At 39.5% G+C, this 21,271-nt stretch overlaps 1 long non-coding RNA gene across 1 annotated transcript in view; it reads right to left on the bottom strand.

Annotated features, from left to right (window-relative positions):
• Positions 1–20,253, bottom strand: part of LOC127143554 (uncharacterized) — a 35,929-nt gene extending 15,676 nt beyond the window's left edge. Inside the window, exons 1-2 of the long non-coding RNA XR_007815095.1 lie at positions 20,042–20,253; positions 17,795–17,928 (exon numbers count right to left, since the gene is read on the bottom strand). This is a non-coding gene — a long non-coding RNA (uncharacterized LOC127143554). The remainder of the gene's footprint in view (positions 1–17,794; positions 17,929–20,041) is intronic.
• Between the last annotated feature and the right edge of the window lie 1,018 nt (positions 20,254–21,271).

Consider the following 21,271-nt stretch of genomic DNA (forward strand, 5'->3'; position numbering starts at 1 on the left):
AACTGCTCCTTGGCAATATGTCATTATTGTAAACAGGCATTACTACTGCACAGAGTGAGGCAGACTTGATCTGGATGTTTTAAACACCCCAGTAAAAAGCATTTTTAACAGCTTAATCTCAAGAGAACCTCACTTTCTTTCACATCTGAATCAGAATGTCTTCATTTGCATGAAGAGTGCAAATGTGATGCCAAAGTGCAAATGGATTCAAGAATTAATATGAAATATTTATAAAAATGAAATCTGATCATACCATAATTTAATTTACTCTATTTAAGGACTTATACTATCTTTTTTTATGTATGCAGTGTTGACTTTGTTCTCTTTGAACTTCAAAGCATGAGGCTGATAATATTCTCAACCTTTTTTTGGTCAACAATAAACTTTTTGTTTGTAAATTGTTTTGTCCAAAAAAACTATTAAAAACTCCTTCTCTATGATAAACACGGGGAGTGCAGTAACAGTCCTACTGTAAATACTCATTAGAGCTCCAAATGTATATTAATCCACAGCTGATGCATTATTTACTATGTTTGCTAGAAACTGCAGTGCCCAGCAGTTTTAGATTTAAAGATGTAAGTGTTATGAATCGCAGACTGCGTGGGAGTAAAGCAGCATTGAGAGATGGACAAACATTTTATTGGTTTGAGTATGTTCATTGGATTTGAAGACAACAAAAATAACTGAATATTTCTAGCCTTATCCTTTGAGGTGTTTTCAGACAGAAAATGTTTGTCTTCGCTGCTGCCACCACCGCCTCCATTGTTTTCAACATAGACATGGCCTTTAATGTAAAAATTTGATGACAGGTTAACTGTGTGCCTTTACTCCTGCAGAACACTGGCTTCTCTCTGATTAAAATGTACCCAAACATCAATTACTTTGTGCCAGACACATTTCTCTTTCAATTACTTTCTATTTTTCTTTTAAAAACTCAGATTGTACCAATATTTTTATCTGTGACAAACTTTATTTCCTGTCCACAGCTTTGGAGAAGTTCAGTTTTGGGTTTAATTAAGTTCCTTCGAGATGGATGTGAGTGCGTTTATGTTTTTCTTTACATATTTGATTGCATATATTTCTTTTGAGATTTCTTTTAATAAACCACAAGCCAGTGATGAGTTTACTGGTAGAGCCCTGGGATGGTAGCTGGGAAGTTTGTCAGAATGTTTTCAAGCCCAAACCCCAAGCCCCAAACCTATATTTAAAGAGCTACTGCAAAAGTACACATTTAGAAGAAAAGTAAAAAGGTCCAAGGGTGTTGACAAAGTTCCTCAGCGAATTGTAGTTTGTTATATTTCCCTCCAGAGGGCAGGGTCATGACACCACAGAGACCCAACAAGGTCGATCCTGCTCTGAACTTGTCCCTGACTGCAGGCACAAGTGCTTCCTCTTTTTTCGGCCTGTACATTATTAGTCTCGCCTGTCGCTAATGTGATTCTCGAAGCAACGAAATGCACTCTGCTGCTCTAGTGAAGCATCAGGAACAAGGCGTTTCCAAGCTAACAGTGCTCTGTGTGGGTGTCACTCTGGCTGCAGAAGGATGAGGCACAGAAAGAAACAGCGTGAGAGTCTCTGAGTAGCCATTCATTATAAGGAAATGTTAAAGGGTTTTGTCTTTTCACCTGCTCCTCACTTGAAGAAAGCTACATTGCTTCCTACAGTATTTGGACCGCTCCCACTTCCCTTCAGGTCTCGCTTGACCCCGCCTGCACTTTCCCTCTCTCTCCCTCCCACAGCACTTGTTTTCTCTCACCTCTTTACATTTCTATTTTATACTCTTATCTCCTTGTGTGCTTATCAGAGTGAGCGATGAAGACGAGAATAGCAAGAGTGTTTCTGGATTCTTTGTAGTCGTCAGATACCTGAGGTAATTTGGACATGAAAGCTCTGAAACAATAAAAGGGGATAACTTTCTAGGGGTTTTCAAAAGGTCAGTAAATAGGTATTACGTTTCACAAAATTACATAATAATTAAGTACTTTTAAAAGATAATTCCAAATTTTGGTCATCATTCCTATAAATTATATACTACTTATTGAATGCAAATTAAATGCGAAGATGGCAACAGCACTAAAAAAAAGTCTGCTGGGAGGGTGAACGTGAGCAGTTAAATGATTAAAAGTAGTGAAGTAATAAACAAACTCCCAGGTTAGCTTAATTCATATGGAAGATAAAACAAAAGAAAATGGCCTTAAGTGGTTTAGATAAGGCCAAACGACATGTTAGACTTAATTGCTAACCCTTTGCAAACGTAGGTATTTCTTTGTATTAATTACGCTTTCATTGTTAATAATACTATAGCGTTTTGTAATTTCAGATATATTGTGATTTGAGTAATTCTTAAACTACATTTCTTCTAGGTGTAAGATTAAATGTATCATCCATAGCTCAGTAAGCTAACTGATAAAAATCAAGACCAAATAAATGATAATAATATAATAATAACCTGTGTTGTAATAAACTGGAATTATCCTTTAATGTTTAAGGCCAGTGTCCAAAGTAGAGGCATTCATATATGACTATTTCAATCTCTATCCCTTTATCTTTCATGTTGACTGAGATTTCTAATGGCCCTTCATGTGTGGAGCCACAGTTGAGCCACTCCTGCTAAATGTCTGGGAAACAACAGCAATTGTGAGGATTCTCATAATCCTCATCACCAGCCTACAAAAGGTCAACCAGAGTGCTGACTGTTGAGTCACAATGAGCAACATCCTTCCACTCTTCGCTGAGTGGCATCCTCCTCTCTTGTCTAAAGAGCGGGATGGCAAATGTGGCAACAGGGCCAATGCATAAAAGATGAGTCATCAAATAATGTCAAAATGCACAGGAATGAGTGTGTGTTTGTTGCAGTGGACAGGAAGAAGACACACTGTACCCACTGCCTCTTTTATCCGCTGTTCTGTCATTCTTCCTCTCACACGGATAAAAGAACCAAACAAAAAGGAAATACATCCAATGCCTCAATATTGCCATATTTCAAAAGGTGGATAGGTTGTGCGAGGGCTCCATTAAAAAAAAAAGCAGCTGAGGTTATGTTTGTAAGACACAGCGAGAGAAAGGGCAAAGGCTCAGTCCAGCTTCTGTGGAGAAGTCTTTTCTTCACAGTGAAAATACAGACAAGGTGAAGAGGATGTGAGATATGGCTTACTAAAAAGAACTGCAGGAGGAGTGTGTGCACATACACTCACGCAGGACTGGCCTCTCTATGTGTGTGTGTGTGTGTGTGTGTGTGTGTGTGTGTGTGTGTGTGTGTGTGTTTGCAGATGATTATGCATCTCCCTGAACCAGAGTAGGGGAGGAGATGACAGATTTCTCTCCCCTTGACTGTCAGCTCTTCCGGTCTCTGTGTGGGCTGATAACACAGGAGCTTGCTAATTAATTACCTACTGAGCATTTATCGTCGAGGGCGAGCATCTATAACAGTCAAACATCTGTGGCCTCCAGGATTTTTATGTGAACAATGGGTCAAATGACTATGTTTAAAAGGAATTGTTTATAGTGATGAGCCCACAGAAAATCATCACCCACCTCTGCAGTTCCCCTCAGCTCTATGGAACTTTTTTTTTTAAACAACTTTAATGAGTCTAAAATCATCTAAAATCTAAAAATCAATAAATAATTTAAAATGATTTGACTAGTTGAGATGGATGTTTTTGCAGTGTCAAATGTCTACTTATAATAAACTTGGTTGTTAGGGGTGATATGATCCTCACACAAACCATTTTTATGGAATGAATCCATCCCATTTGGGTGTACAAGTTCCAGTTCAAATTAAGTAAAAAGTGTTATCAAAGTAGAAAAACAAATCGTGAACATCAGAAAATGCCATTACAAGGAAAAGTTGCAATTAAGACAAATAAAATAAACACAACATGAAAGCCTTTTGAATTTTAAACCCTAATAATCTTAAAGATAAAGATCAAAGCTAAAAGCTGATATGAAAATTGGAGAGAAAGTTGTGTCACAAAAAGTTTCTTGGCAGCATCTGGTGTCTCCAAGTGAGTTTCCATCTCCGCTGCTCTTTTGCTTCCACGTTATAATTAATGTGACAAAACCAGACCATTACAGAGAGGACTGGCAGCCTCTGTGGGCCGCTACATTACAGTTCAACTTCTGTACCGGCGGATTGGGTTTCAGGGGAAATGTGCTGATATGCTTTATCTATCTTTAACTACAAAGTTTCAGCTCCATCGGGTTTCACGTGGAACCAGGAGAGTTGGGGGGAAATATGGATTTAATTTCGAAAAATCCAAACAACACAGCATCTTTAAAGGTTTTAGAGCCATCGTCAAACGACTGTGATGTTAAAAACAGTCACAAGGGCCCTACATTTGGCTTCTGTTCATGTAGAACTCTACCTGAGCCTTCAATATGATCTGTGAAAGCTTAACTCAACCTGGTCTACTGTGTAAAAGATAATAAAAGTTGAGATAAATGGCAGCAATTAAAACCCTCGACTACTGAATTTTTAATGAAGTGGAGATATGAGAAAATCTTAAAAAGCTGTGAGAGCCAGAATAGTTTAGAAATTAGATAAAAGCATCAGTGACCTTCTTTAAATCTGTGGAGGATAACAGTGTTTTCATGTTTGAAATGATCCTCAACTAGAGGAGTGGATCACTGTCTCTGTCTACTTAAGTTTCAGGCCTTTGGCTTTAAGTTGAAGGACAGACCTTCAAGATCACTTCAAATTAAATTTTCTCTCATCATCATCCAGGTTGTCATAAGTGGCTGTAAAGGGAGAATTATTACTCTGGGCCAATCTGTGTTTTCCACACAGTCTTGTGATACTGTTTGATGTCGCATGGTGATTGGGTTTGCACCCCATCCCCACACATCTTCCCATCCCACCCACTGCTCATTTCTCTGCTAAATCTGCATCACTTTACACATACTGATGACTGAGTTGACACAAATTCTTTTCTTTCTGCTGTCAGATGCTCCAAGCACAATTTTCTCCTTCTCTCATTTATCAAAATAAATATTCCTGCCATCGCAATCAAATGCAAATGACTCATGAGGTACAACTTATTGTTAAAACACTGATGAAATTAAAAAGATCATATTTTACATTTACATTTGATGGTGCAACTAACTAAGATATTTGACAAAAACAACAAACAAACTGGGTCAGTACAGCAGTCATCTGCCAGCGCATATTTATCTGGGCTACTGTCGTGATCTAGATCTCAACATAAAATATATTGGTTGACTTTATGCATTCATTAAATTCTTGTTTGCTTTTAACAATAAAAAATCTACAGGTTGACTGAAATACTGTAAGTGGAGTCATTATACTTTTAATAGCCTGCTTTGAAATACTGACACTTGTATCTCAAATATTCCTGTGATGTATCAGAGAAAAGCTGTAAATCACACTCCATGATTCAAGTGTATGTGTGTGTGTGTGTGTGTGCGCGTGTGTGGTGTTAGTGAAGTGCTACTATAGTGTAGTTTGCAATTTAAATACATTGGCAGTGAACATTTGCTCATTAGGTTGATAAAATCATCATCCAGGAAGTGTTCCATTTCCTTCAAAATGTGTTTTTCCTACATAATTTCTAGGAGACAAGGTCAGAATGAATGACTTGAATGACTCACCTCATAACACATAAAAAGTTATGCCAATAGACTCTTCTAAAAGATAATTTTGTTGGCATAACTTTTTATGCTATGAGGTCAGACAATCCTGGTGAGAATCAGATCAACACTACATTGCCTTCAGCCAATTCACCTCAATGATTCCAGGTTGGATAGCAATGTCTTTTTTGATACCACCACTAGGGGGTGCCAAAGCAAGAGAATTTAAAATTCTACAAATTGCAGATTTTAAGCTACATTAATCAATATTTTTATATCGACAATGGATGAAATTACAACATCTAATGTGGAAGTGGTCACTCATTAAAACAATTCCACAGAGAATTACCTCATGCCTGCATTTACATCAGCTGTATGAAGTATGCTAGCATCCTTTCGCTTGTTGTCATGGTTTTGTGGTCACTATCGGTCCAGCACCAAATAGCATACAAACAAAATTAGCAATTATCTGGAGAACACTGTGGAGAATTTAGCTGTTAAAGATCCAGATATTATTGTTGGGAGTTAGCGGAAACCAGAGCAGAGCTAGAATGAGTGTGAATATTTGGTTCACAGTTACGGGGTTATGGGGTTACAGAGACATGACTTCAAAAAAGTGCTAATGTGCACTGTGGGTGTGTTCATATGCAACTGTTTGTTAACATGTCTGCTAGAACAACTTTTTAGGGTGATAATATGTCAAATTTAGTGTCAACAAGTTGTTCCACTGCCACCTGGTAGCAAAAAAGTCAAAGAATACAGCTTTAAATATACCAGAAGTATTTAAAATATGTAATTATTTAATTGTCTTAAACATATACACAACTTTCAATAGATGTGATGGAAATTACAATATGATAATAACACAATAACAGCAAATGCATCACTGTCATAAAACACACAAGAGCTTATAAGTATGTGTGTGTCAACATCTAAAGCAAATTTCTATGTCTCTTCTCCTTTTCTTGCCTCTGTAGCAGAAACTGACAGCTCATTTTAGTGAGTCATGATGCTATAATCCACAGAGCCACAACTTGGTCTGACTTCAGCAGCAGTCTGAACCAAAAGGGATTGATAAAAGATCATCATCCCGGGTGAAAGTTAGCGCACTGATGCCGCTATATTCATTTCTCACCACCTTCCGACCTGTTCGCCTCAACTTTTGAAAACTCTTAGACCCTGTGTGAAGCCCATTACTGATCTTTATCGTGATCACCTGTCAGTCTCGCTGCCGGTGACTGTCGTTCACACTGAGCTCATTCTTACACTGGAAGATTACAGGAGCCATTCTTTTCATAGCAGGAAGCAGGAGGTGAGGAGAGCATCATCATCATTTACACTAAAATGGTGTTGTAGGTACAATGTATACTCTATGATCTAATCCTTTTAATATATGCACATTCATTCACATTTTGTAGCTCTACAGCAGATGTTTTCAGTGTCTGATACTGTAGGCCCACTCAAAAGTACGCTGAATTAGCTATTAGCTGTGTCTGTTTGGAGTGTACAATTATCACTGGATTACTTTGATACTGAAGAAAACCTATAGACATGATCATTCTCTGTTGATGCACTATAAGGAATGTCTTTTTATCCCCCTGTGATTTCTAAGCAGATTTATGGATGCTTATTTGCAAGGGACATCGTAGATAATGACATTCTCAGAAAGCATGAGTCACTCTGAATCTAAAAATATGTGTATCATGCCTGTGTTCAGATTTGATTGAGTTATGAGTCAGAGAAGGAGTACATATTTTGATGAAATTTGCAGCCACTGCTGCTGCTGCAACTGCTGACCGTGTTGATAAGCAGGCCAAATCAGCCAGCCAGACTACAATGTGATGTAACTAACTTCCTGTTGTTCTCAGAGCATTGGTGCACACCTGTTTCTTTAGACTAAAGCTGCACCTCACAGAAAATCTCTGCTCTAAAGTATAATTATTGAGACACTGATCAGGCCCTGTGGAACAGTTTAGAGGTTACAAACCTCCACCTGTAGGTGAGGATAATTATTCATTGCTAATCATTCAGCCTTGGGATTCAAACTGGCAACCAACACATTAGTTGGCACAGATGGGCCAGAGAGGCACTGCCGTGTCTAAATTGCCTCCACAAGGCAATCCTTATTGTTTACACAAGTTATTCCTACTTATCACAAAGTCATTACAGCCTGAGGCGGATTATAAAATGAAGCATTGGCCAAACAACAAAGTGTGTGTTGAGTGCAAGGAGCAACAAACTGGTCTCACTGTGCAGCGGTGTGAGTCTGACACAGCAGTGACTTCTGTTGTGTGTGGGAGATAGAGGGTGAGCTTCTGCGTGAGCTCCTCCAATGAGGAGAATGTGTGTTCTCCTCATGCTCCGCTGAAGCATGAAAAACACTGTCGACAAGCAGGCTGGCAGCCAAATCAGCACACACTGTTGGTCAGACAAGATTTTAACCTCTTCATCCGTAAGATGTGACCTCTAAGGACTGGAGAAAACTCAGCAGAGGAAATCAATTCATCATTTCTCTGTACCTTGTGCTACAAGATTTATGCTGTTACATTAGGTATAATAGGGATAATTGATAGGTTTAAATCAATATCACAATATTACAGTAATACAGTGCTAGTCTACAACATATTGCCACTATCACTATATACTATATTTAGAGTATGGTCATCGTTTTTAGTTTAGTTCTGTTTCAAGTTTTATTTTAAGTTCATGTTTTTTAATATTGTACTTATCTCCTCTGTAAGTGTCCTTATGCTGTTAGTTCATCTAACATCTGACTTTTTAGCTCGCAGTGCATTTGGCAATAAAACCCAAATAATATAGCAAATAATATGATGTGACAAATGATTCCAAAAGTACATTTAAAGTGTCATCCACTGCTATTTCACTGGACAAACATACACATACACATACACATGTATGTCGTAAAAACCCTAAGTGACCACGTTTATTACTTAGAATCATTAACTTAGACAACATAATTAAATAAAGTGATAAGGTGATCATATAATCACAATATAACTCCAATGAAAGTCATAGTGAAGGATAATACTGAATTATTACCCATTACCTTATGCCACATTTTAAAACCGTTAGCTGCAGGGCCTTTTAAATTCAATCTCTTAAAAGCTAAAAAAAAAAAAAGAAAGAAAGAAATTCCTAAAGATTAATGATTCAAAGACTAATAGGAAAAAGTTTAAGGTGACTCACTGACATGTTATCTGAAAGCAGAAAAAACATCTCCATCAGTGAGAGAGGAGTGAAGCAACCATGCTGCCATCTGCTGGTGGAACAGGCCTGTTAGAGTGCCACTCAGAAACTTGATATTCTGCTGCACAGGGAGCAGCACACAGAGAAAACTATGGGCTCAGATTAGGGTCAAAAAGATAATGAGCGAATAAAGTGATGTTCACAAAATAAAGTCTGTAGTTGTAATTTAGGCTTTGTAGACACGTAAAATAAATCTGCATGAGAAATTCAAGCTTGTTCATGTGTAGAGAAGATTTGTATTTCTTTAAAATCTGTGAACAAATTATATCAGTGGTGAGGTTACACCACTGTGAGTATAGTGTTTTTGTAAACATTGTAAACTGTGTGTAAAGTGCACTCAAAGTTCCCACACTGTGTGCGATACTGAAGTTACAAGTACAAATTCGGACCCTGTCTTTACACCAGACTCTGATTGGACAAACACAGTCCAATCACAAAGCAGAGTCCAGTCATGCCTTCATCTCTGCCACAGGTCTTGAAAGGTATAGTAGCAGATGCCACAGGTCCCCCCTGACCCAGTTTGCATACATACACAGAGCATTTAATATGTGCCATTATTTTCTACAACATCATCAAATATAATTAAACTCACTTGAGTTACCGAGGAGCCTGCACCGTCATCCATCTTGAAAATCTACCACACCTTTCAGGCAATAGACTTTAGAATTAGAATAAGATTAGAATATGAGCTCATAGAAAACCAATAAGCAGGAACTCAGCCGAATAAAAAACAATCGATACACAAACTCATGTTCTATGATACATGGTTGTTGCCTCAAAGTTAGGATGAGCTACTGGTTTGATTCACCTCCTTCAATCTGGCGACGGACATCTCTGGTAAAACCTCACACCATCATGTCATGAGTCACTTCTACTGTATCAACAAAGTGAAAAAACATGCACAGATATATACACACACACAAACACCGCAGTGCATGGTGAATTTGTCACTCACACAGCAGAGGGGCCTGAAGCCGTAGCTGAGTGACTGTCATATCGATTCAGGAGCTTCTCCTCACCTCTGCCAGCGATTCATGCCTTAGTTAGTTTCTCCTATTGATCTCTGTCCTCTCACAGTGGCAGCGTTGATCGACCCATCAGCCACCTGATTGAAGATTTCACAGCCATATCACAACCGCGGGCTGTCTACAGCTTAATCCACTTATGATTTCCTAATTACTGGAGTGTGTCAGAAAATGGAACGCAGCATAATTTAATTCCTGTTTTCTCAGATGTGCCCAGCGCACTGAAACAACTAATATCATATAGGAATCACAGCACATCACAAATCCCCCCTCACCATCACCACCAACCCTCCACAGCTATCGCCTTTGGGCAGCCCCGTGATATGACTTCCAATGAGTTTCTCTTTCTGACATAAGCCAAGGACAACTGTTAGGAATGGGAGGCGGTGTGGGTAGATGTGCAACTGCAGAAATGATCCCCTCTGTGGGCAAACAATGGGGGTGTGTTGTTTCGGGGCACGATCACATCACAGGAAAAGGGTGGGACTGTTGGTGAAGCAAACACACCCCACGGCACCAATCAATGACTTGTGCAGCAGCTTATCTGACACCCGCACAGCGACACACAGACAGAGAGACGGACAGCAGGAAGTCGGGGACATACTCTGTTTTACACTTTCACTTATTCAATCAGTCGCTTCACTGTCTCTCACACAAATCCATTTCCCTTCTTGTGGCAGGGAGACACAGTGGGGGGACACACAGCTGCATGCTGAGATGAAAGCCACAGATGACATATTGATTTCTGAATGCTGGCTTACTGATTTAGTTTCATGGGATAACGCTGCTTGTCATTGCATCACACTGCTCGGCTAGAGCAAAACTGCTTATTTTAGACACAGGGAATCCTCCATTAAACTTTATCCAAACCATCAACTCACTGAGGGGGAATCTGGCAAACAAGAACTGATTGGTGGAACATCAAAAACAATGCCGCACTTCAAGGGGACATCTGTTCATCTTCTCTGCCTGTTTTCTCTGGAAAACCTCGAAAAACATGACTGGCCCGGGCCCGTATCTTTCCTCTTTCTTTTTTTTGATGATATTGTGGGGGAGCAGGTGGGGTGGGAACAAACACATAAAAATACAGACACACACACACACACACACACACACACACACACAGACGAATCATCTGATGGATGCCAACCACCCGTGTCCTTGGTTGATGTGCTGTTTCCACAGCAACACAGGGTCTTTATCGTCATCACATGGAGAGCTGGGGTATGCCAGTGCAGGAAGTTTTTTAAATAGACATCAGCAGTTCACAACAGCACATGATTAAACCAACCTTTATGAACTCTAGCATTGCCTGTGTTATCATCATAACCATCCTTATTTATAGAACACTTTCCAAACAAAAACACAGAAGAAGAGAAGCAGTGAAGTAGAGTGGTGGCTCGAAAGTTTGTGACTTGAGCCACCACTGGCTCGAGAGTTTATGAATGCTTAAAAATAACACTTTTATCTAGTTTAAGCACAGTTTTGTTAGAGGATCTATGACTGAGGTTTATCTATGAAAAGACAAAAATCATCTCTGTCAATCACTTTATGGTAACAGAGGAAAGAGAAGATTATATATAAACAAGACTGAGACTGTCTGCAGCCACACTAGTGGCTCTGTGGAGCTGATCTTTGACATAGGCTTGCTTTGAACTGTTAGCATTAGCATATTAACACATTCACAGTGACAAAGCCAACGTGTTCATATTTAGCAGGTAGATTGTTTACCATGTTCACGCTCTTAGTTTTGTGCGTTAGCATGCTAACGCTGGCTAATTAACGCTAAACACTAGGTTTAACTTGAGCCTGATGGGAATGTCTTTACGTTACTTTCAATCCTGATTTTCATGCTCACTGTTGCACTGAGTCAGACTCCTTAAATGCCGAGTTTTCTACCTCCTACATGAGACAAAGCAACACCACTCCAGGTTAATTGTTGGCTGTGGAGCTGCCTGTTTTGAAGCCATCATCGTTCCTTTGTTCTTTTTGTGTCTTGCGTGGCAGGTGTTTGAGGGTTAATTTGTGCTCCCGCTACCTGTGCTCAAGTATATTTCGGATAACTAGAAATGCTATTTAGCTCCTTTTCAAATACAATAAAACAACATAAAAGGCGAGGTGAAGGTACCAGCGAGGTTTATGACTCTTTACCGCTCTGGCAGTCAAATAACAGGGTACGCACCATCAATTCAGACTATTTATACCAGCATAATTTGCAGTTTGATTATACATATTTCAAATAGCCTATTGTGAATTCAGACCTGTGACATCTGGCAGTTTTCTTTTTGTTTGTTAGTTTATCATTAGCTTGTTTTTCTCCTCTGTTTTGACCCTGCTTAGTGTTTGATTACTGAGTATCTCTTCAGTGTGTATGATTGAATTTTAAATGTGATCTATATCCTTTTCTGCATACAAAAGCGCGTATGTGAGTCACTGCAGGCTACACTGACTCAGTTTTTGAAACAATTTATACTCTAGCAAAGTGTGATGGAGTCAGGAGAAGAGGTGTTGTTATCTTGACAATGTCAGACTTTCAAGAAAAATGGCTGATAAAGATGGACTAATTAATGAAACAAGAAACAAAATAACATTTCATACATACGTGTTTATATGTGTGGGGTTAGTTTTCCCATCAGAAACCTCACAGCTGCTCAGATTCTTTGAGAACACAGTTGGCTGTACAGCCATTTTCCTAGAAATGGTCAATTCCTTGACATAAATGTTCAAAAGATCTGAGATTATTTAATCATTTAATCCACCCATAAGACACAGTATCAGGATGTCAACATATTACAAAGAAAGAAATCTGTTAATGCTCATTTTAACAATACTGTGCCTATGTTTGTTGTTTTTTTATACTTTATTTATTTCATTGTTTACTGTACAGCTTTTAATAGCTTTGTTCAGAAAAACAGCATATATACATGTATTATTACTACTATGATACTATTATACTGAGTTGGTTTCAAGAACCACATTTTTTTCTGATAAATGTTATCTACAACTGTAGACAATTTTTATTTATATAATATTTTTATTTTTATTTATTTTATTATCATTTATTTTAGCTTGTTTGAAATTTATATTTGAATAGTCTCCTCTAATATTGGGACATAAATATATTTTTATTTGCCACAAGGCACACACACACACACACACACACACACACACACACACACACACTCTCTCAGACATATACAGATATACCCCCCTCCCCTCATCTCTCCACGCTATCACAGATAAGATTATCAGCGAGTTGAGGGTGGGGGCTGACTCATGTGGGAAACATTAATCGGAGCTGTATCAACATTAAGGTGTTGTGACATCAGCTGCATCTTCCAGCAACTAGAGATGTAGGAAGTGACAACAGTCTAATCTAATAGGGTCTAAACACTTACGTGATATTGCCACAGTTATGATATTACAGCACAGGAAATTTGCACTAATTGGTGGCCATGCTGTGAGCTCATACTCAGATGCAGTGTTGGAGATATTTCTCTAGAGGGAGCTATGAGTAAGGAAGCCAGGGCTGGTAGAGCTGTATGCAGGATGACATACTGTAAATGTCTAATGTAAAAGTATTTTAAGAGATTTAAACATTACATTTAACAGAGACCAATAATAAACATGCAATTCTCCCTTTGCACACTTTCAGATTTGTCCAACTTCATTAAAATATTTTACTTTTTCATTAAATCATTCTTGAAAAATCCCTGGGAAAAATCTTTTTCATTTTTTGATGACTCAGTATGTGAAAACAAGGGAGAAAAGGGATCAACTGATTTGACTCAAATAAAACAAAAAGTTTCACCAAAGTATTTTCTAAAACAAAGGTATTTTACATTGGAGGTAAATTCAATACTGGCACATTTTTGCCCTTTCACAAAAGTGAGATTAGAAAAGTCGATTGAATGGGCAGTTAAACTGGATAATGCTGTAGTGCAGCAGCCTGCTAATGTGCAGCGACACCACATAAGGCCATTAAGTGGACGCTGGCCGTGGTGTATCCACTCTGACACTGTTTACTGTTGACAGTCAGCTCCTCCTCCTCCCTTTCTCCCTTTTAGATCACAGACTGCTTCGGCTCAGCCGCCCTGACAGCAATTTCCGGATACAAAGATGAGGCGGGCATTTGTGTGTGCGTGTTTGTGGGGTGATGGGTGTGTGGATGTGCGGGTGAGCAATCACAGACTGATAAATAATTTAAGCCAGTTTTCTGGCATAAAACATGTGGGAACAGAAATGATTTCAAAGGACACAGACAGAAAGAGGCTGATAATCACGGCTCCTATTGATTATGTGCTTTGTCTCAGAGAGATTTTTTCCCTTTGTAATTAGGCATCAGATTCCACTGAAAGTGCCTCTAAATGACCATTTACAGGATTAAATATAGATGAGTGCTGGTCTGAACCCTGTAAGCCCCCACTCCCTGTTCCATTAACAAGTATATCTCTTTATGCTTCACTCCAACAGCTGATGAACAAAGATGACAGCGTGCATTCAGCTGAAAGCAGTTCCATCAGCATATTTACTATACGTAGAAACATTTGTGCTTTTTGAGTGGACGTATCTGAAAACGCACTTCCTCTCTTCCACTGACTCAATGCAGGTGATCAAGGTCAGGGTCTGAGAAGCCACTCCTACACTGGAATGACACATGAGCAAATGGAAGTGCATTTGCCTTAATTGCTAAAAAAAAAGTGGGACAAAACAATCATTTTGTGCCATGATCTTATGAATAAGGGGTGATTCATTCACAGTGAGAGCAGCAGAAGGCCTGCTGCCCACAGACGGGCTGAGTTAGCGGAGGAGGGGGCATCCACTCAGCAGACAGCAGACTCACACAGGGATATGACAGGAGCTGAATCAAAGCTGTCATGAACATCCTTGTTTGACCCTGTGTGGCTAAAAAACTGAAATCTATTCGTCTTTTCTTTTAACTCGGTGAACCCAATTAATGACTTGAATATTGTGAAATAATAAATGAAATACAAACAAAAAAAAGAGGGCTGAAGTTAAGTGTGAATACGCTAAAAGACCTAAAATATGGATATGATGGGGAGACAGTGGGGGATCATAGGTTTCACTTTTGACATCTTGTGAAATACACTTGTTTTCTTTCTTGATGAGAGTTAGATGAGGTGATTGATAGTTTAGTTGTCATGGAAGAGAAGACATTTTAAGTTTCCATTATTCTTAACTTTTAAGCCAATATAATGAAGAGGTCTGATAAAATTCCCAAAATAATGGAAGGATTGAACATCTACAGTTCTACGACAACTTTATCTGCTCATGAAGTCTGTTTGATATGGTATAAATTGTTTTATAAGCTGCCGGCTGAGTGAACAGTCAAGCTCAAATAAATGTTTCAGCATAAATGTTTCTTTCAGTACTTCTTCTGTTCATTTTTCGTCCACAATCTTGGCTGGAGCTCATGCGACTGAAGCTGGACCTTTGCTGTTCCCCAGCACTGGGCATGCAGGAATGTTAAGAGGGTGAAAATGCACTGTTTAATCCCAAACATCCTCATTAAAGACGGCAAGGCTGTTCTCACTGGACTATTGTTCAGACTGTAGGAAGGGAGAGAGGGAGCACAGGGCAGACCTGCTTTGAAACTCGGGTCAGTGTGCTCAGTGTGCCCTGCACTTGTTATTAATCATGGACTACGTGTAGACAAGCTTGTACATATACAGACACACTGAAACCTACAGTACACACATACACACACTTATAGTACACAACCATTTTGCCTTATGCCCCCTGACAATGAACAACTTTTGAGATAAGAAATAAGACATTGATCTTCTTATAAATTAAATGTTACACAACCAGGTACGACCTGTGGTTTATGGTGGCTAATGTTAATTAACATTGTTGTATAATGCACATTACTGAGTCAGTTAGTTCACTGACTTTATGACTCCTCCACCTATATTACTGATACAAGTGTTTAGCACTTTAGCTAAATGCTAAAAAGAGGTGTAGCATTTAGCTAATCGTCATTTGCAGCTACAGTGGCTGCTATTCTGCCAAAGTTACATGGTGTCACTTTAATGTCTGTTATGCAGTGTTTTCCATAGATGGGCTCTACTTGGGTGGCCCTGCCTTATTAGATTGAGACCTGCCCAGGTAAATAGAATCGCTCAGTTTTGGTAAACCTATTTCACTCTTTCAAACTAACTTATTTTTGGTCACACATCTATCTGAGTTGCGTGGGCTTTAAGTTGTATCTTCAGAAAATAACCTGGGGAAACACTGTTGAAATATGTTTATTTAAGTGTGGTTATTTCTGTACCTTGATACAAGAGCATGAGCACAACAGCAAAGCTATTTAACATGCTGAAGAAAGTGTAGATGTTTGTTTAGATTCAGACTAGAACAGCGCTAAAACCTATGCAGTGTTTAATTTAAAAAAGCAGCAATTTCAGAAAAGTAAGAGAAAAATGAATATTATTTAATGTAGCAGCATCTCACAACCCCACAGACTTATCTTGTGACCCCTTGAAAGGCCCACAGACCCTCAAGGCTGAAAACCACTGGTATAGACAACAAGATACACATCCACACATCAACTGACTACAGTGCGGAGAGCAACGCTTTAAGAAAGACTGCACACTGAATTCAACAAAGGCAACGGCAGGATCAGAGAACGCAGGGATGAGGCAGAACAAATCAGAGAGCTGCAGGGAATTAAAACTAATCACATGGATACAGAAAAGGAAATGATTGAGGACAGACAAGAATAAGAAAGTTATTCAATGAAGGAAGCATATAAGGGTGTCCATGCCAGCTATGAGCCATTTTTAGCCCATTCAACTCATAGCGCTGCTTTCTGCTTTCAGCTCCACCTACCAAACTGATAAATCCTTGAAATAACATGCCTATTTCTGACAAAAAGTTTCTCCTACAGGCCACAGAACGACTGGCGTCACTCTGAGTGGTCTGAAATTGCCACTTGACAATGACACAACGTTCGCAGTGATACGCCTCAGCCACCCTAGACCCACCCAGCCCTGTCGTCGGACACCTAGGAACATCAGGAGCTATTTATAACAACTCCATCCTCTCACTATGAAGGAATATCTCTCAATCCCCCCCCCCCCCACTTCCTCGCTCACTGTTGCCATGGAGCGCAGAATCAGTGACATCATGGGGAAGAGTGTGTGTATGCTTGCGTATATGCGTGTGTGTGTAGATGAAAGCTGGAATCTGCGGACTGAATGAACATGGCCAGCGAATATCAGGTGACGAGCAGAAGCACAGACAGCAGGCATCCAGCTGGAGCGCAAACACACAGCATCCTGCACATAACACACACACACACACACACACACACACACACACACATATCCCCGTATATGGCACACAGGCGTAAACACATTAAACCTTCCACCCACCCACTCACTCACCAACCCACACACAAACAACCAATCTGTCATGCACTCTCACACACAGCCAGACAAATGCATGAAACTAATTGAGTTAATGGTGATGACTGAACTTGCTTTTTCAAAATGGCTGTCTCTGTTATGTCATGACATAATATCCGTACACAACTTCACACAGAATTCTGATTGGTAATTACATTGAGCACAAACAGTGTTTTTTTCTTCCTTTTTTAAAAATGTTTCTCACATTTTTAGTACTTGGTTTAGCTGTGGTCATTTTCACAACCCTTCCCAGATGAAAGGCGAAATACACAGCTTGCTTTAATGTGTCAATTCACCTCAATAATATAAAACTACAATTTTAATTATAAATCAAAATGTCTGATTTTAAATGTAAAATTACTGATCAAACATTTAGTGTATAGCATGTTAGTGAACAGCAAAAATGCTGACTACACTTAATGGAGCTATTTGTAAATGTTGTTATCACTACATAGTCAACGTTAGCTTTAACAGCTGTTCACTTACCAGTCAAACGTGAGTTCAGCATCAAACTTCATTCCTCTACTCGCCAAGAGGTGTGTTCAGCAGTGGAAAGCAACGCCAATGTTTTCTATCTCTTCTTTTCTTCAGATGAAGTTAGCATGCTAGCCAGCTAGCATCTGAGAAAAGAAGAGAATGTTAGCTTTTTTTCTGTGATAGGTGACTTGAATGATTATTGATACAAGAAACTGTTGTTGATTCATTTTCTCTCACTTGTCTAAGTGAATTATGTTTTGGTTTTATATGCAGAGCTTCTGAGATATCTGTGTCTGTGATTCTTGCTGTCACAATGGAGGTCAAGTGAGATTCATTTGTAGTGCTAAAAGCAACTAAATTCTTTTTTTTTTTTAATTCAAAACTTAAGAGTACTTTGCTTTCCTCTCCTAAAAACACTGTCCTGGCTACCTGAGGATAAAACTGTTGGAAGGAAGGTCTGGGGATCATTCTGTGGGATATTATCCTAAAAAAATGTCAAAAACCAGAAACATCTGGTGGCAGATGTTTTGAAGGCAGATATCTAAAACCTTTGCAAGTAAGACCATCTAAAAAACCATCTGTATCGAAATCCAAAGCCCTTTATCATCAGAAAAAAAAAATGGCTTTGTGAGTGTGTTGATGTCTTTGTGTGACATACAGCATTGTCTTGTAATCCCATGTGGGACTGGACAACTATTTGGATTGACCCAAAGATAAAAAAAAAATAATAATAAAAAAAAAACTAGCTAAGCAGGGATGTGTGAGAAAATGTGTTTAATTTCAATGAACTGATCCTTTAAATATCTCTGACAGGCCTACTGTAAACAACAGTGGCCTCTATAGCGGGGTGTGAGGGGACCACTCCAGAGTGTGTGGCTAAAGCAGCAGAAAATAGACATCACTTGGAAGATAGAAGAGTTATGCGATAAAAGAGTCAACTATAAATAATCTACATGCATGCCAGCCCCAGAGACAGGTTGCTGACAGATGACGTCTACTGTGCTGTGAAAGATCCACTGAGTGGAAGAATGTGCAGCACAGACTAAAAGTGTGTGCGGTCTGGTGTTACAATGTGTCCTGTCCGACATGGCTGCAGAGCTGATAAGCTCTGTCTTATCTATGTTGCCCTCAGAGAAAGTGACCAAGGAGAGAGCAGACAGTAAACACAGCAGTGGAATAACAGTGAAATAATGCCTCTATTGTTCCATTTATTTACACCCTCCTCCCCCTCCCTTCTCCCTCACACACACACATACACACTTCAAACATTCCCCACCCTCTGTTTATTGCTGAGAGAAACCTCAACAGTGTCACCCGTGTTGCTTTTACACTGGCATACATCATGGCCGCCCCCTTGTTCACTCTGTCTTCTTCTCCCTCTCTCGTCTTTAAAGGTGCTATAAATACAGCATATGCACCCCCTGCCCACGAACACACACTTCACAGCTTCTCCAATTGGCACCACCCATGGGAGTCAAAGCCCAGCGTCACACAAAACCCAGCCTAAACACTCTTTTCTCTCATTTATCTTCCTCAGACTCGTTGCACCTTTCTGTCAAGTTGTAATGGGAGCTCAAACATGAGGGATGCCAGGGTTAACGCTGCAGCACAGGAGAGTGCCAGCTCACATGCAAATCAGCAGTATTCATGCATGTGAAAACAACCCACACAGGCAAATGGATCTGTGGTGCCAAATTGCTTAAAATACACAATTGAAAAGGGCATCCCTCACATCAAGATAGGCAAATGAAGAATTACAGGCAGAACTTGAAAAAAAAGTATGCTAAAACTTCCTTTATGACAAGACCATTTAACTTTCAAGAGAAGAAATGTCACATTCCTCCTCTTACAGATTAAAACTGAATTTAGAAGCAATAACACATCCTGTTGCTCAACATGAGGGACTCCTTTAGTCTGATATGGCCAGTAGCTTATGGTGGTTTATGTGCCCTAATGTTAGCAATCTGTAGATAAATACTGCTGAGTCAGTTTGCTGACTTAATGACTCTCCAGCAGTACTACTGTGGCTTAGTATTTTAGCTACGTGCTAACCAGTAGGTTAGCATCTAGTGTTAGCTGCCAGTTGTCATTTGTAGTAGCAGTGACCACTGTCCAGCCAAAATTAATGCCTCAGCAACAGCAGGATAAAATTTGTGCGCGGCCTTGTGAACAATAAGCTAAAGCCATAGACTATATAAAGAAACAACGAGGCTGAAACAAGCAACACAGCATGGACAAAGAATGTAATTGGCTTACCTGTGATCGCTGCACGTCGGCACTGAAATTATTTCACCTTTAGAGTTCAGTCTGTGAGTCATCGTTGATGCTCGGATGTCAGGTTTTATCCCAGTGAGCCACCATTCATCCGGAGAAATATGTCACTGAGGCTTAATTTCACGTCCAGGAGGAAACTTCAAATCCACCGCTATCCAAAATGGCGGCTGCAAATTTCGTCGTCCACCTCTCTACCTCTACTTACAGTTGTAGAGCAAAGTAGCGCGGATCGTGGAGCAGCTGGGAGAATTCGGGGAGTTGTCCTGTGACAAACTTGAAAAAAAAAAAAGTTTTATTTTGTCGTTTTACAAACTTTTTGTAAAATAAAAGCAGCCATCTTAACTAAGTTTTCTGCCTATCCATATTTTTGTTTAACAGTGACATTGCAAGATCTTGCATGTAGAGAAGAACTGTTTTATCACCAAATTGTAAGTGTAACTCAGCCATTAGTATCTTTTAACCAAGTGTGTTGGTTTTCAGGACCTGCGGCTTTATTGTAACAGTAGGGGTTAACATTAATCAGTTAGTTAATTAAGAGCCAGATATTTCCCTCAATAGTGGGTGGAGAACAAAACAGAGGCAAAAATACATGGAAATATGTTTGCCTGGTGGCCATTTACACAACTCCAAATGAATGGTAATGTTACTCTGTGTCATCTGTAGTGTATTTGTTTAAAAAAGTTCCCTGTATCCCTGGTGGCATTCACAGAACACGTCAGAGCACATTTACAATTCAAATTGTGTTAGGATGACACAAGGCAAAAGATACACATCAGTCAGAGTGTGGACACTGCCTCATGAGCGCTTAACATTAGAGTCATGTCCAAATAGGAAAATAAGATTCAGGTGGTTTCTATATCTACACGCAATCGACCTTTTCCTACGGCCAGAATGTTCAGGCATGATCAGTTTTCATTCAAGTAAGCCTCTGCATTGAGTACTACTGCAGGTAACACAGCCCTAAAGGCCAAGCAGGAATACAAATGTGATGGAGGTTGTGTGTAGAACTGACAACAGTGTCTCTAATTGCCTCTGTGGGACTCCCTCTTTGGAGATAACAAGGTATCTCAGTTCGTAAGAGATGCACACAGTATGTACCGACAGTACCTGCTCTGTGCCGCAAGCTCGCCATTCATGAGGATATGAAGTGGCTGGTGAGTGGCACAGTCTAAGCACACCAACACAAAAGCATCAAAGCAGGAGTGGTATGAC

Source organism: Lates calcarifer, linkage group LG18 (genome assembly GCF_001640805.2).
Source record: "Lates calcarifer isolate ASB-BC8 linkage group LG18, TLL_Latcal_v3, whole genome shotgun sequence".
Classification (NCBI taxonomy): Eukaryota; Metazoa; Chordata; class Actinopteri; family Centropomidae; genus Lates; species Lates calcarifer.